Below are 12,963 nucleotides of genomic sequence, written 5' to 3' on the forward strand. Positions count from 1 at the left end.
TCACCTGATTACACATGTAAATGCCCTATTCCAAATAAAGTCACATTCACACATACCCACTTTTAGTACTTCAACCTACCTCTGTGGGGGACAGAATTCGTTTCACAACAGTGATGATATATATTGTGTGGAATATGCTGAAGAGATATCAAGTATCCTGATTACCATTAAAAACATAAGCCTATAGAGGCGCCTGGGTGGCTCAGTCGGTTAAGCGGCCGACTTCGGCTCAGGTCATGATCTCACGGTTCGTGAGTTCGAGCCCCGCATCGGGCTCTGTGCTGACAGCTCAGAGCCTGGAGCCTGTTTCAGATTCTGTGTCTCCCTCTCTCTCTCTGACCCTCCCCCATTCATGCTCTGTCTCTCTCTGTCTCAAAAGTAAATAAACGTTAAAAAAAAAATTAAAAAAAAAACCATAAGCCTATAAATTCATAAAATATAGAAAAGCCCAATCTATAGACAAGTATATAAGAAATAGAGAAAAAGTCAACTAGCATTAGAAAAGCTTCCCTCACTTTCTTTTTGGCCTTCCCTGTGGTATCTGGTCAAACACAAGGCATGCTTCTTTTTCAACTTAAAGTTAAGTTCCTTTTGCAAATTGATCCATGAACGTTTTTACCCTATCTCCGACCACTTTGCCGTTTATAAGCCATACATTACTCTTTATTGTTGTCAAATTTTTATTTCACACGATTTTAGAACTTGCTCCTTTATAGAGGATCAAAGTGAGTTTCGAAGAGTTTCTGTCTTGACCAAGGTCAACAAGATAGTTAATGAAAGAATCAGCAATGACATCTAGGCTTTTATTTCTATTTTCAACTTTCACTAGTTTTACCTTTCCCCATTTTATCGAGATATAATTGACATATACCACCATATAAGTTTAAGGTATACAGAATAATGTCTTGACATACATATATGACACAATGATTACCACAACAGATTCGGTTAACATCAATCACCTCATACAGTTACAATTTTTTGTCCTTATGATGAGACATTTTAGGCTCTACCTGCTTAGCAACTCTCAAATTTTCCATACTGCGAAATGAACGGCAGTCTAGTTGCTGCACATTGCATCTCCAGTGCTTATTCATCTTATCACTGGAAGTTCACACCTTTTGATCCCCTTTGCCTATTTCCAACCCCTACCCCCTGCCTCTGCTAACAACAAGCATCATCTCTTTTTCTCTGAGCATTTGTTAGATTTCAAATATAAGTGATTTCAGGCAGCGTTTGTCTTTACCTGCCTGACATATTTTACTTAGCATAATGTTCTCAAGGTCCATCCATGTTATCACAAATGGCAGGACTTCCTTCTTTTTTATGGACGCATAGCATTCCATTGCATATACATGTACACACACACACACATACATATACACACACATTTTCTTTTTCCATGCATTCGTCATGGATCCTTCAATTGTTTCCACATCCTGGCTATTGTAAGTAATGCTGCAGTGAACATGGGAATGCATATATCTCTTTCACACAGTGATTTCATTTCCTTTGGATATGTATCCAGAAGTGGAATTGCTAGGTCATATGGTGGTTCTCCTTTTAATTTTTTTGAGGAAACTTCATACTGTGTTCCATAGTGGCCGTTCCAATTTACATTTCCACAGCAGTGCACGAGGGTTCCCTTTTATCCACATCCTCTACAGTATTTGGTATCTCTTCTCTTTCTTGATGATAGCCACTCTAACAAGTCCAAGGTGCTATCTCATTGTGATTTGAATTTGCATTTCCCTGATGATTAGTGACTTTTAGCACCTTTTCATGTACTTCTTGGCCATGTGAATATCTTCTTTGGAAAAATGTCTATTCAGGTCCTCTGCCCATTTTTAAGTTGGATTATTTGGAGTTTTAGGCTACTGAATTGAATGAGTTCTTTATATATTTTGGCTATTAATCCCTTACCAAGTATATAATTTGCAAATATTTTCTCCTATTCTATAGATTTTTTTTTCATTTTGCTGATTGTTTCTTTTGCTGTGCAAAAGCTGTCTATTTTGATACAGTCCCACTTGTTCATTTTTTATTTGTTGCTTTTGCTTGAAGCATTCTATCCAGAAGTCATTGCTAGGACCCATGTCAAGAAGTATTTTCCCTGTTTTCATCTATGAGTTTTATGGTTTCATGTCTTACACTTAAAACTTGAATTTGAGTTAATTATTGTGAATGGTGTCAGACAAGGGTCTTCTTTCATTTACGTGTGAATATCCAATTTTCCTACATAATTTATTGAAGTGACTCTTTTCTCCAGCTGCACTGTGTACATGAGGGACTGATTTCCACTCATGGTAGGCTCAGGACCAGACATCTGTGGAGACAACAGAGAGGACCGGTAATCATGAAGGGAATCCAGAATTGGCTGTCTATCAAATCCCAGCAAAGGAGCTCTCCTAGAGTGAGTGGACTTACATGAGAACCTAGACATTTGGATCCCTTTGCTAAATCTTTTTAAATAAATGCCCAATTCAAATGAATGCAATATTTCTTCCTGATTTTGCTTTCTAGCTCTTACAGTTTTTTTCACAGAAATTCATAGAAAACAATGCCTTTATGTTACATAATGTAATTTTTTTTTTGTTTTTATCTTATTGATACTCTCATCCTATACACAGGGTATATGTAAGTAATATAGGAAGGTATTCTGATTGAAAGTAGTTTCACAAAACTTAAGTATACAGAGTAAAATATAAAGGTACTATATTGAGGTTTGAATTCAAAACTTCTGTTTAAGCAACAATTAAGGGTTTACAAGAGAGCATATTTCCAGCCATTTATCTATTCATTTTCATACATGTTTTTACTCATTTATGTTTGAAAAGCATAATCCAATGATTAGGCAGGTAATATCCATGGAAACCAAAACTAACAGAATCTCCTTTCCACAACCTCAGTGTAGTTTTACAGGAAATTATGAACAGGAGAACATACCTAGAACCACAAGGTGTATTTTCTTTTCCTTGCTGGTCTTCTAGACGTTCTATAATTCCAAATTGGTGATGGAATAGGCAGTATTTTTATTCTGACTAAAGACCATAGGGATTGTATTCACTGCACAGCTTAATTAGAAATCCCAGGTGGGATTTCTTTGGAAATAACAATGAACATTTGATGTAAATTTGGTTTTCATTTTTGAATACATTTTCCAGAGATAATCTTTGCTTTTGGTTCCATAATAAAGTTTCAAGTTGTAAAACAAAATGTTTGTAATGGATTTTCATCACGCAATTAAAATATTGGAGTTATGAATGTTCACCGTAGCAATCTTCTTTAAGTTCCTCAAATATTCAGTGACTGTTCAGGTATTTGTGATATTATAGGCACAGTGCAGGGCAGAAAGAAGTCTCCATAACACCACAGATGGCTTTCACTTTATTTATTATCTGTTTGTAGATTAACAGCTTAAATAAATAGGCCTGAACAGGGAAATTGCAAATTTTAATACAGCTAATTAAAATAATATGTCAAAAATGTGTTTTCTGCACTGTCTTCAGAAACAAAAAAATCTGTTCATTCTGAGGGATCCTCATTCTTCAAACATAACACGTTTTCTTTTTACTTTGTTTTTTCAGTTTTATGGAGCTATAATTGAAAAGTAAAATTGTATATATTTAAGGCATACAATATGAAAATTACATATTTGTATGCATTTTAAATAAATAACCACAGTTAGGATAATGAACACACACATCACCACAAATTGTCATCATTTTGTGTGGGGATAACAATGCTTAGAATATGCTGTGTTAGCAAAGTTCAAGTATACAGTGCAGTGTTATTAACTATAGTCATAATGCTGTATATTACATCCCCAGAAGTTATTCGTCTTAAAACTGAACACTTTGATCAACATCTCTCCATTTCTCCCACTCCCTAACTCATTCTACTCTCTGTGTCTATGAGTTTATTTTTGTTTTTGGACTCCACACAATTGAGAATATTAGTATTTGTCTCTTTGTTTCTGGCTTATTTCATTTAGCATAATGCCCTCTAGGTCATTCGATGTTGTCACAAATGGTAGGATTTCCTTTATTATGGCTGAATAATATCCCCCTTTGACTTGGTCTTAAAAATGACTTTTCTGGATTTGACACTGAAAGCACAGGCAAGAAAAGCAAAAATAAACATGCGGGACTACATCAAATGAAAAAGTTTCTGTGCAGTAAAGACAGCTAAGAGCGTGAACCGACTGAAGTATTTATGAGGAAATAGAAATCAGGAAGTGAAAGAAAACAATAAAAGCATAGCATCATACACTCTAGTTTCATCACATTGTGGCAAATGGCAAGATTTAATTCTTTTTGATCACCAAGTAATATTCCATTGTATATGTACACCACATCTTCTTTATCCATTCATCAGTAGATGGACATTTGGGCTCTTTCCATAATTTGGTTATTGTTGATGGTGCTGCTATAAACATTGGGGTGTATGTTCTCCTTCAATTCAGTGTTTTTGTATCCTTTGGATAAATACCTAGTAGTGCAATTGCTAGGTCATAGAGCAGTTCTATTTTTAATGTTTTGAAGAACCTCCATACTATTTTCCATATGGCTGCACTAGTTTGCATTCCCAGCAAGAGCGCAAAAATGTTCCCTTTTCTCTGCATCATTGCCAACATCTGTTTTTTCCTGAGTAGTTAATTTTAATCATTCTGATAGGTGTGAGGTGGTATCTCATTGTGGTTATGCTAAGCAAAATAAGTCAGTCAGAGGAAGACAAATATCATATGATTTCATTCATATGTGAATTTAAGAAACAAAACAGATGAACATAGAGAAAGGGAAGGCAAAATAAGATAAAAATAGGGAACCAAATCATAAATGACTCAAATACAGAGAGCAAACTGAAGGTTGCTGGAGGAGAGTTGGGTGGGGGGAATGGGCTAAATGAGTGATGGGTATTAAGGAGAACACTTGTTAGGATGAGCACTGGGTATTATATGTTAAATTCTATTTCCGAAACTATTACTACACTAATTGTTAACTAACTTGGATTAACAAAAAAAGATACTGGTAAGAAAAAAAAGAAACCAACAGAGCAACATGTAAGGAAAGTTTGGTCATGAAGGGGAGAGAAAGGCAGGATAATACCTAGAGGAAAACAAAGGACCGAGTAAGATTTTTATTATTGTTATTTATCACATTTTTAAGATGGAAACCATGAGCCTATTTAATAGATGGTGTGAGGGAACCATGTATAAAGCTCTTCCTCCCTCATTTAGGAAACAAAATGGTATAACCTTCATTTTAATTTTTGAATTAAAGTATTAACTTAGAAAACTGAATATATTAGGATAGAACAATTACAAACAGATATTTATCATAGTAAGATCTGTGCCTCTAGTACTTACAATGTTTCATTGGAAATAAAGATTCTATTAACTGACCACCTGTAACAGTATTAAGATAATCATTTTCTCCCTTCAAATTTTAATTTAAATTCTAGTTACTTAACATACAGTGCAATATTTGCTTCATGAGTAGAATTCAGAGATTTATTGCTTACATACAACACCTAGTGCTCATCCTAACAAGTATCCTCCTTAATAATAATGTCAATGAGGATGATTATGAGGATAATGATAAATAGTCAGTAAGAGTAGCTAATATTGGGGTGCCTGGGTGGTTCAGTCAGTTGAGCGTCTGACTTCAGCTCAGGTCAGGATCTCGCAGTTTGTGAGTTCCAGCCCCGCGTCGGGCTCTGTGCTGACAGCTCAGAGCGTGGAGCCTGTTTCAGATTCTGTGTCTACCTCTCTTTGCCCCTTCCCCGCTCATGCTCTGTCTCTGTCTCTCAAAAATGAATAAACGTTAAAAAATTTTTTTAAAAAGAGTAGCTAATATTTTGTGTTTACCCTTTGCTAGATACATGTTTGACAATTTATATATAATACCTCAATTAATTTATATGACCACTCTCTGAAAAAATTAGTATTTTATCCCCATAACAGACACCAGGAAACTTAAAAACAGAGTTGTTAAAAAATTTCCCAAGGTATTTAGGTACAAACGTGTGGAGTTAGGATTTGAAGTGTGGCTGTCTAATGCCAACATATACAATATAATATAATTTCTTTCCTCTATATTCCCTCTCCTCTCTAATTAGATTATTATGGTAAAATATGGTAGCAATTGTGTAAATCAACATTTTGAAGATGGGAGAAAAGGAAATAAAAACCTATGATGGAAAGAGTATCCCACTCATTCTGGTTAGTCTCCTCATCTTCAAAGAACTTATATTAAAGAATGTTAAAATAAGTTTTCTACTTTCCACTTAACAATGCTGAGAATGCAGAGAAATCCTTAGGGATAAACTGGAAGTTTATACCCTTTGAACAACATCTCCCCTCCCTACCCCACCCTGCCTCTGGCCCTGGCAACCACCATGCTAAGCTGTTTCCATGAGTTCAGTTTTTTTCAGATTCCACACGTAAGAGATCATTTCTAGACTGCAACCTTATTAACGGCTCTGAACCAAAATCTCTCAGATAAATTGAATTCCAAAACCACAGAAATTGTGAGGTAATCAGTGTTTATTAATGGTTTAAGTATTGAGGTAAATTGTGACATAGCAATAGATAATAGCAATAGATAATTATAATCAATAGATTGTTTGCTGAGAGTTTTTATAAAGAATGACTGTGAAATATAATCAAATCCTTTGTGTGTACCAAATAAAAAGTTAGTGTGATTTTCTTTTTTGAATCTGTTAAAAAGGTAAATTACATTGGTTTTATAATGTCAGATTTGGTCCTTAAATGTTATCGTTTTTATGCATTACTGAATTATTTTTCCTAGTATCTAATTTTGGACCTTTACATTAATATTCAAGAATAAAAATAAAATTGGTAATATTCCTTCCTAGTACAGAATTTATTGGATTTAGGTCTCAGTAGTGATTCACCTTGATAAAATAATTTTGAATACTAACATGTTTTCTGTTATTTATACACAAAAGCAGTTTGTAAAAGACTCTGTGTGTGTGTGTGTGTGTGTGTGTGTGTGTGTGTGTGTGTTTTAAATTGTTTGGTAGAATTTTATGGTGAACGCATCTGGGTCTACACTTGGGAGAGAGGGAATTCTCTTGAGTACAGTTTCATCTTTAAAAAAATGTTTGTCTAATCGAGTTTATTTCTTCTTAAGTCAGCCATAGAAAATTATATTTTTTCCTCAGATTTTTAAAATTGTATTCATCTACACTGTTCTTTATTTGACATTTATTCCTGTTTTTTCCTGGAATACCCGAAGGGAGATAACATTTATTTATTATTTATTATTGTTATTTTTATTCACTATTTTTTAGAATATTATTTATTCACTTTATTTTCTGAGTATATGTTGCCAGAGTATTGTCAAATTTTAATTCTTTTCGAAGAATCACTATTGGCTCCACTAATACTCTATTCTGTATATTCATTTAATTAATCTCTGACATTTTCTTTTTTTCTTTTCTTTTTGGTTTGTTTTTTTTATTTAATTTTTTTAATATGAAATTTATTGTCAAATTGGTTTCCATACAACACCAAGTGCTCATCCCAACAGGTGCCCTCCTCAATACCCATCACCCACCCTCCTCTCCCTCTCACCCCCCCATCAACCCTCAGTTTATTCTCAGTTTTTAAGAGTCTCTTATGGTCTGGCTCCCTCTCTCTCTAACTTTTTTTTCCTTCCCCTCCCCCATGGTCTTCTGTTAAGTTTCTCAGGATCCACATATGAGTGAAAACATATGGTATCTGTCTTTCTCTGTATGGCTTATTTCACTTAGCATAACACTCTCCAGTTCCATCCATGTTGCTACAAAGGGCCGTATTCCATTCTTTCTTATTCCCATGTAGTATTCCATTGTGTATATAAACCACAATTTCTTTATCCATTCATCAGTTGATGGACATTTAGGCTCTTTCCATAATTTGGCTATTGTTGAGAGTGCTGCTATAAACATTGGGGTACAAGTGCCCCTATGCATCAGTACTCCTGTATCCCTTGGGTAAATTCCTAGCAGTGCTACTGCTGGGTCATAGGGTAGGTCTATTTTTAATTTTTTGAGGAACCTCCACTCTGTTTTCCAGAGTGGCTGCACCAATTTGCATTCCCACCAACAGCGCAAGAGAGTTCCCTTTTCTCCACATCCTCTCCACCATCTATAGTCTCCTGATTTGTTCATTTTGGCCACTCTGACTGGCGTGAGGTGATATCTGAGTGTGGTTTTGATTTGTATTTCCCTGATGAGGAGCGACGTTGAGCATCTTTTCATGCCAGCACCATTTGTTAAAGACACTGTCTTTTTTCCATTGCATATTCTTTCCTGCTTTGTCAAAGATGAGTTGGCCATACTTTTGTGGGTCTAATTCTGGGGTTTCTATTCTATTCCATTGGTCTACGTGTCTGTTTTTCGGCCAATACCATGCTGTCTTGATGATTACAGCTTTGTAGTAGAGGCTGAAGTCTGGGATTGTGATGCCTCCCACTTTGGTCTTCTTCAAAATTACTTTGGCTATTTGGGGTCTTTTGTGGTCCCATACAAATTTTAGGATTGTTTGTTCTAGCTCTGTGAAGAATGCTGGTGCAATTTTGATTGGGATTGCATTGAATGTGTAGATAGCTTTGGGTAGTATTGACATTTTAACAATATTTATTCTTACAATCCATGAGCACAGAATGTTTTTCCATTTATTTATGTCTTCTTCAATTTCCTTCATAAGCTTTCTATAATTTTCAACATACAGATCTTTTACATGTTTGGTTAGGTTTATTCCTAGGTATTTTATGCTTCTTGGTGCAATTGTGAATGAGATCAGTTTCTTTATCTGTCTTTCTGTTGTTTTTTATTAGTGTATAAGAATGCAACTGATTTCTGTACATTGATTTTGTATCCTGTGACTTTGCTGAATTCATGTGTCAGTTATAGCAGACTTGTGGTGGAGTCTATCAGGTTTTCCATGTATAATATCATGTCATCTGCAAAAAGTGAAAGCTTGACATCATCATTGCCAATTTTGATGCCTTTGATTTCCTTTTGTTGTCTGATTGCTGATGCTAGCACTTCCAACACAATGTTAAACAACAGCAATGAGAGTGGACATCCCTGTCGTGTTCCTGATCTCAGGGGGAAAGCTCTCGGTTTTTCCCCATTGAGGATGATATTAGCTGTGGGCTTTTCATAAATGGCTTTTATGATGTTTCAGTATGTTCCTTCTATCCCAACTTTCTCGAGAGTTTTTATTAAGAAAGGATGCTGAATTTTGTCAAATGCTTTTTTCTGCATCGATTTACAGGATCATATGGTTCTTATCTTTTCTTTTATTAAAAAGAAATGTTTTTATGTTGTTTTTGTCCTCCTTCCCTTATGTTCATCTGTTTTGTCTCTTAAAGTCCTCATATGAGTGAAGTCATATGATTTTTGTCTTTCTCTGACTAATTTCACTTCGCATAATACCCTCCAGTTCCATCCATGTAGTTGCAAATGGCAAGATTTCATTCTTTTTGATTGCCAAGTAATACTCTATTGTATGTATGTGTGTGTGTGTATGTGTATGTATATATATACATATATATGTGTGTGTATATACATATATGTGTATATATACATACACACATGTATATATCACATTTTCTTTATCCATTCATCCATCCATGGACATTTCGTCTCTTTCCATACTTTGGTTATTGTTGATAGTGCTGCTATAAACATGGGGGTGCATGAGTCCCTTCGAAACAGCACACCTATATCCCTATATGGATAAATGCCTAGTAGTGCAATGCTGGGTCGTAGGGTAGTTCTATTTTTAGTTTTTTGAGGAACCTCCATACTGTTTTCCAGAGTAGGTGCACCAGCTCTCATTCCCACCAACAATGCAAAATAGATCCTCTTTCTCAGCATCCTCGCCAACATCTGTTGTTGCCTGAGTTGTTAATGTTAGCCATTCTGACAGGTGTGAGGTGGTATCTCATTGTGGTTTTGATTTGTATTTCCCTGATGATGAGTTATGTTGAGCATTTTTTCATGTGTTGGTTGGCCATCTGGATGTCTTCTTTGGAGAAGTGTCTATTCATGTCTTTTGCCCGTTTCTTCACTGGATTATTTGTTTGTTGGGTGTTTAGTTTGATAAGTTCTTTGAAGATTTTGGATACTAACGCTTTATCTGATACATCATCTGCAAATATCTTCTCCCATTCTGTCAGTTGCCTTTTAGTTTTGCTGATTGTTTCCTTCACTGTGCAGAAGCTTTTTATTTTGATGAGGTCCCAGTAATTCATTTTTGCTTTTGTTTCCCTTGCCTCTGGAGATGTGTTGAGTAAGAAGTTGCTGCAGGCAAAATCAAAGACATTTTTTCCTGCTTTCTCCTCGAGGATTTTGATGGCTTCCTGTCTTACATTTAGGTCTTTCATCCGTTTTGAGTTTATTTTTGTGTATGGTGTAAGAAAGTGGTCCAGGTTCATTCTTCTGCATGTCGCTGTCCAGTTTTCCCAGCACCACTTGCTGAAGAGACTGTCTTTAGTCCATTGGATATTCTTTCCTGCTTTGTCAAAGATTAATTGGCCATACGTTTGTGGGTCCATTTCTGGGTTCTCTATTCTATTCCATTGATCTGAGTGTCTGTTCTTGTGCCAGTACCATACTGTCTTGATGATGACAGCTTTGTAGTATAGCTTGAAGTCTGGGATTGTGATGCCTCCTGCTTTGGTTTTCTTCTTCAAGATCACTTTGGCTATTTGATGTCTTTTCTGGGTCCATACAAATTTAGGATTATTTGTTCTAGCTCTGTGAAGAATGCTGGTGTTACTTTGATAGGGATTGCATTGAATATGTAGGTTGCTTCAGGTAGTATAGAAATTTTAACAATATTTGTTTTTCCTATCCAGGACCATGGATTCTTTTCCCATTTTTTTTGTGTCTTCTTCAATTTCTTTCATAAGCTTTCTAAAGTTTTCAGTGTATAGATTTTTCAGCTCTTTGGTTAGATTTATTCCTAGGTATTTTATGGGTTTTTGTGCAACTGTAAATGGGATCGATTCCTTGATTTCTCTGTTGCTTCATTGTTGGTGTAAAGGAATGCAACCAATTTCTGTGCATTGATTTTATATCCTGCAACTTTGCTGAACTCATGAATCAATTCTAGCAGTTTTTTGGTGGAATCTTTTGGGTTTTCCATATAGAGTATCATGTCATCTGTAAAGAGTGAAAGTTTGACCTCCTCCTGACCGAGTAGACATCCCTGTCTTGTTGCTGATCTTAGGGGGAAAGCTCTCAGTTTTTCCCCACTGAGGATGATATTAGCATTGTGTTGTTCATATATGGCTTTTATGATCTCGAAGTATGCTCTTTCTATCCCTGCTTTCTTGAGGGTTTTTACCAAGAAAGGATGCTGTATTTTGTCAAATGCTTTCTCTGCATCTATTGAGAGGATCATATGATTCTTGTCCTTTCTTCTATTGATGTGATGAATCACATTAATTATTTTGCAGATATTGAACCAGCCCTGCATCCCAGGTATAAATCCCACTTGGTCGTGATAAATAATTTTTTTAATATACTTTTGGAGCCAGTTGGCTAAATCTTGTTGAGGATTTTTGCATCCATGTTCATCAGGGAAATTGCTCTGTAGTTCTCCTTTTTAGTGGGGTCTCTGTCTGGTTTTGGAATCAAAGTAATGCTGGCTTAATAGAAAAGAGTTTGGAAGTTTTTCTTCCATTTCAATTTTTTGGAACAGCTTCAAGAGAATAGATGTTAACTCTTCTTTAAATGTTTGGTAGAATTCCCCTGGAAAACCATATGACTCTGGACTCTTGTTTTTTGGTAGATTTTTGATTACTAATTCAATTTCCTTATTGGTTATGGGTCTGTTCAAATTTTCTATTTCTTCCTGTTTCAGTTTGGGTAGTGTATATGCTTCTAGGAATTTGTCCATTTCTTCCAGATTACCCATTTTATTGTCATATAATTGCTCATAATATTCTCTTATTATTGTTTTTATTTCTGCTGTGTTGGTTGTGATCTCCCCTCTTTCATTCTTGATTTTATTTATTTGGGTCCTTTCCTTTCTCTTTTTGATCAAACTGGCTAGGGGTTTATCAATTTTGTTAATTCTTTCAAAGAACCAGCTTCTGGTTTCATTGATCTGTTCTACTGTTTGTTTGTTTGTTTGTTTGTTTGTTTGATTGATTTCGATAGCATTAATTTCTGCTCTAATCTTTATTATTTCCTGTTTTCTGCCGGTTTTGAGTTTTATTTGCTGTTCTTTTTAAAGCTGCTTAAGGTATAAGGTTAGGTTGTGTATCTGAGACCTTTCTTCCTTCTCTAGGAAGGCTGGATTGCTACATACTTTCCTCTTATGACTGCTTTTGCTGCATCCCAGAGGTTTTGAGTTGTGGTGTTATCATGTTCATTGCCTTACATCTACTTTTTAATTTCCTCTTTAACTGCTTGGTTAGCCCATTCATTCTTTAGTAGGATGTTCTTCAGTCTCCAAGTATTTGTTACCTTGCCAAATTTTTTCTTGTGGTTGATTTCGAGTTTCACAGTGTTGTGGTCTGAAAATATGCACGGTATTATCTCAATCTTTTTGTACTTACTTAGGACTGATTTGTGTCCCAGTATATGGTCTATTCTGGAGAATGGTCCATGTGCACTGGAGAAGAATGTGTATTCTGCTGCTTTAGGATGAAATGTTCTGAATATATCTGTTAAGTCCATCTGTTCCAGTGTGTCATGCAAAGCCATTGTTTCCTTGTTGGTTTTCTGATTAGATGATCTGTTCATTGCTTTAAGTAGGATGTTGAAGTCCCTTACTATTATGGTATTACTATCAATGAGTTTCTTTATGTTTTTGATTAATTGATTTATATATATATTTAATAAAATATATATATTTATATATTAAATAATTTATATATATAAATATTAATATATTTATATAATTAATTTATATTTATATGTTTTTTATTTATG

This window comes from Panthera tigris, chromosome B4 (assembly GCF_018350195.1).
Source record: "Panthera tigris isolate Pti1 chromosome B4, P.tigris_Pti1_mat1.1, whole genome shotgun sequence".
In the NCBI taxonomy this organism is placed as follows: domain Eukaryota; kingdom Metazoa; phylum Chordata; class Mammalia; order Carnivora; family Felidae; genus Panthera; species Panthera tigris.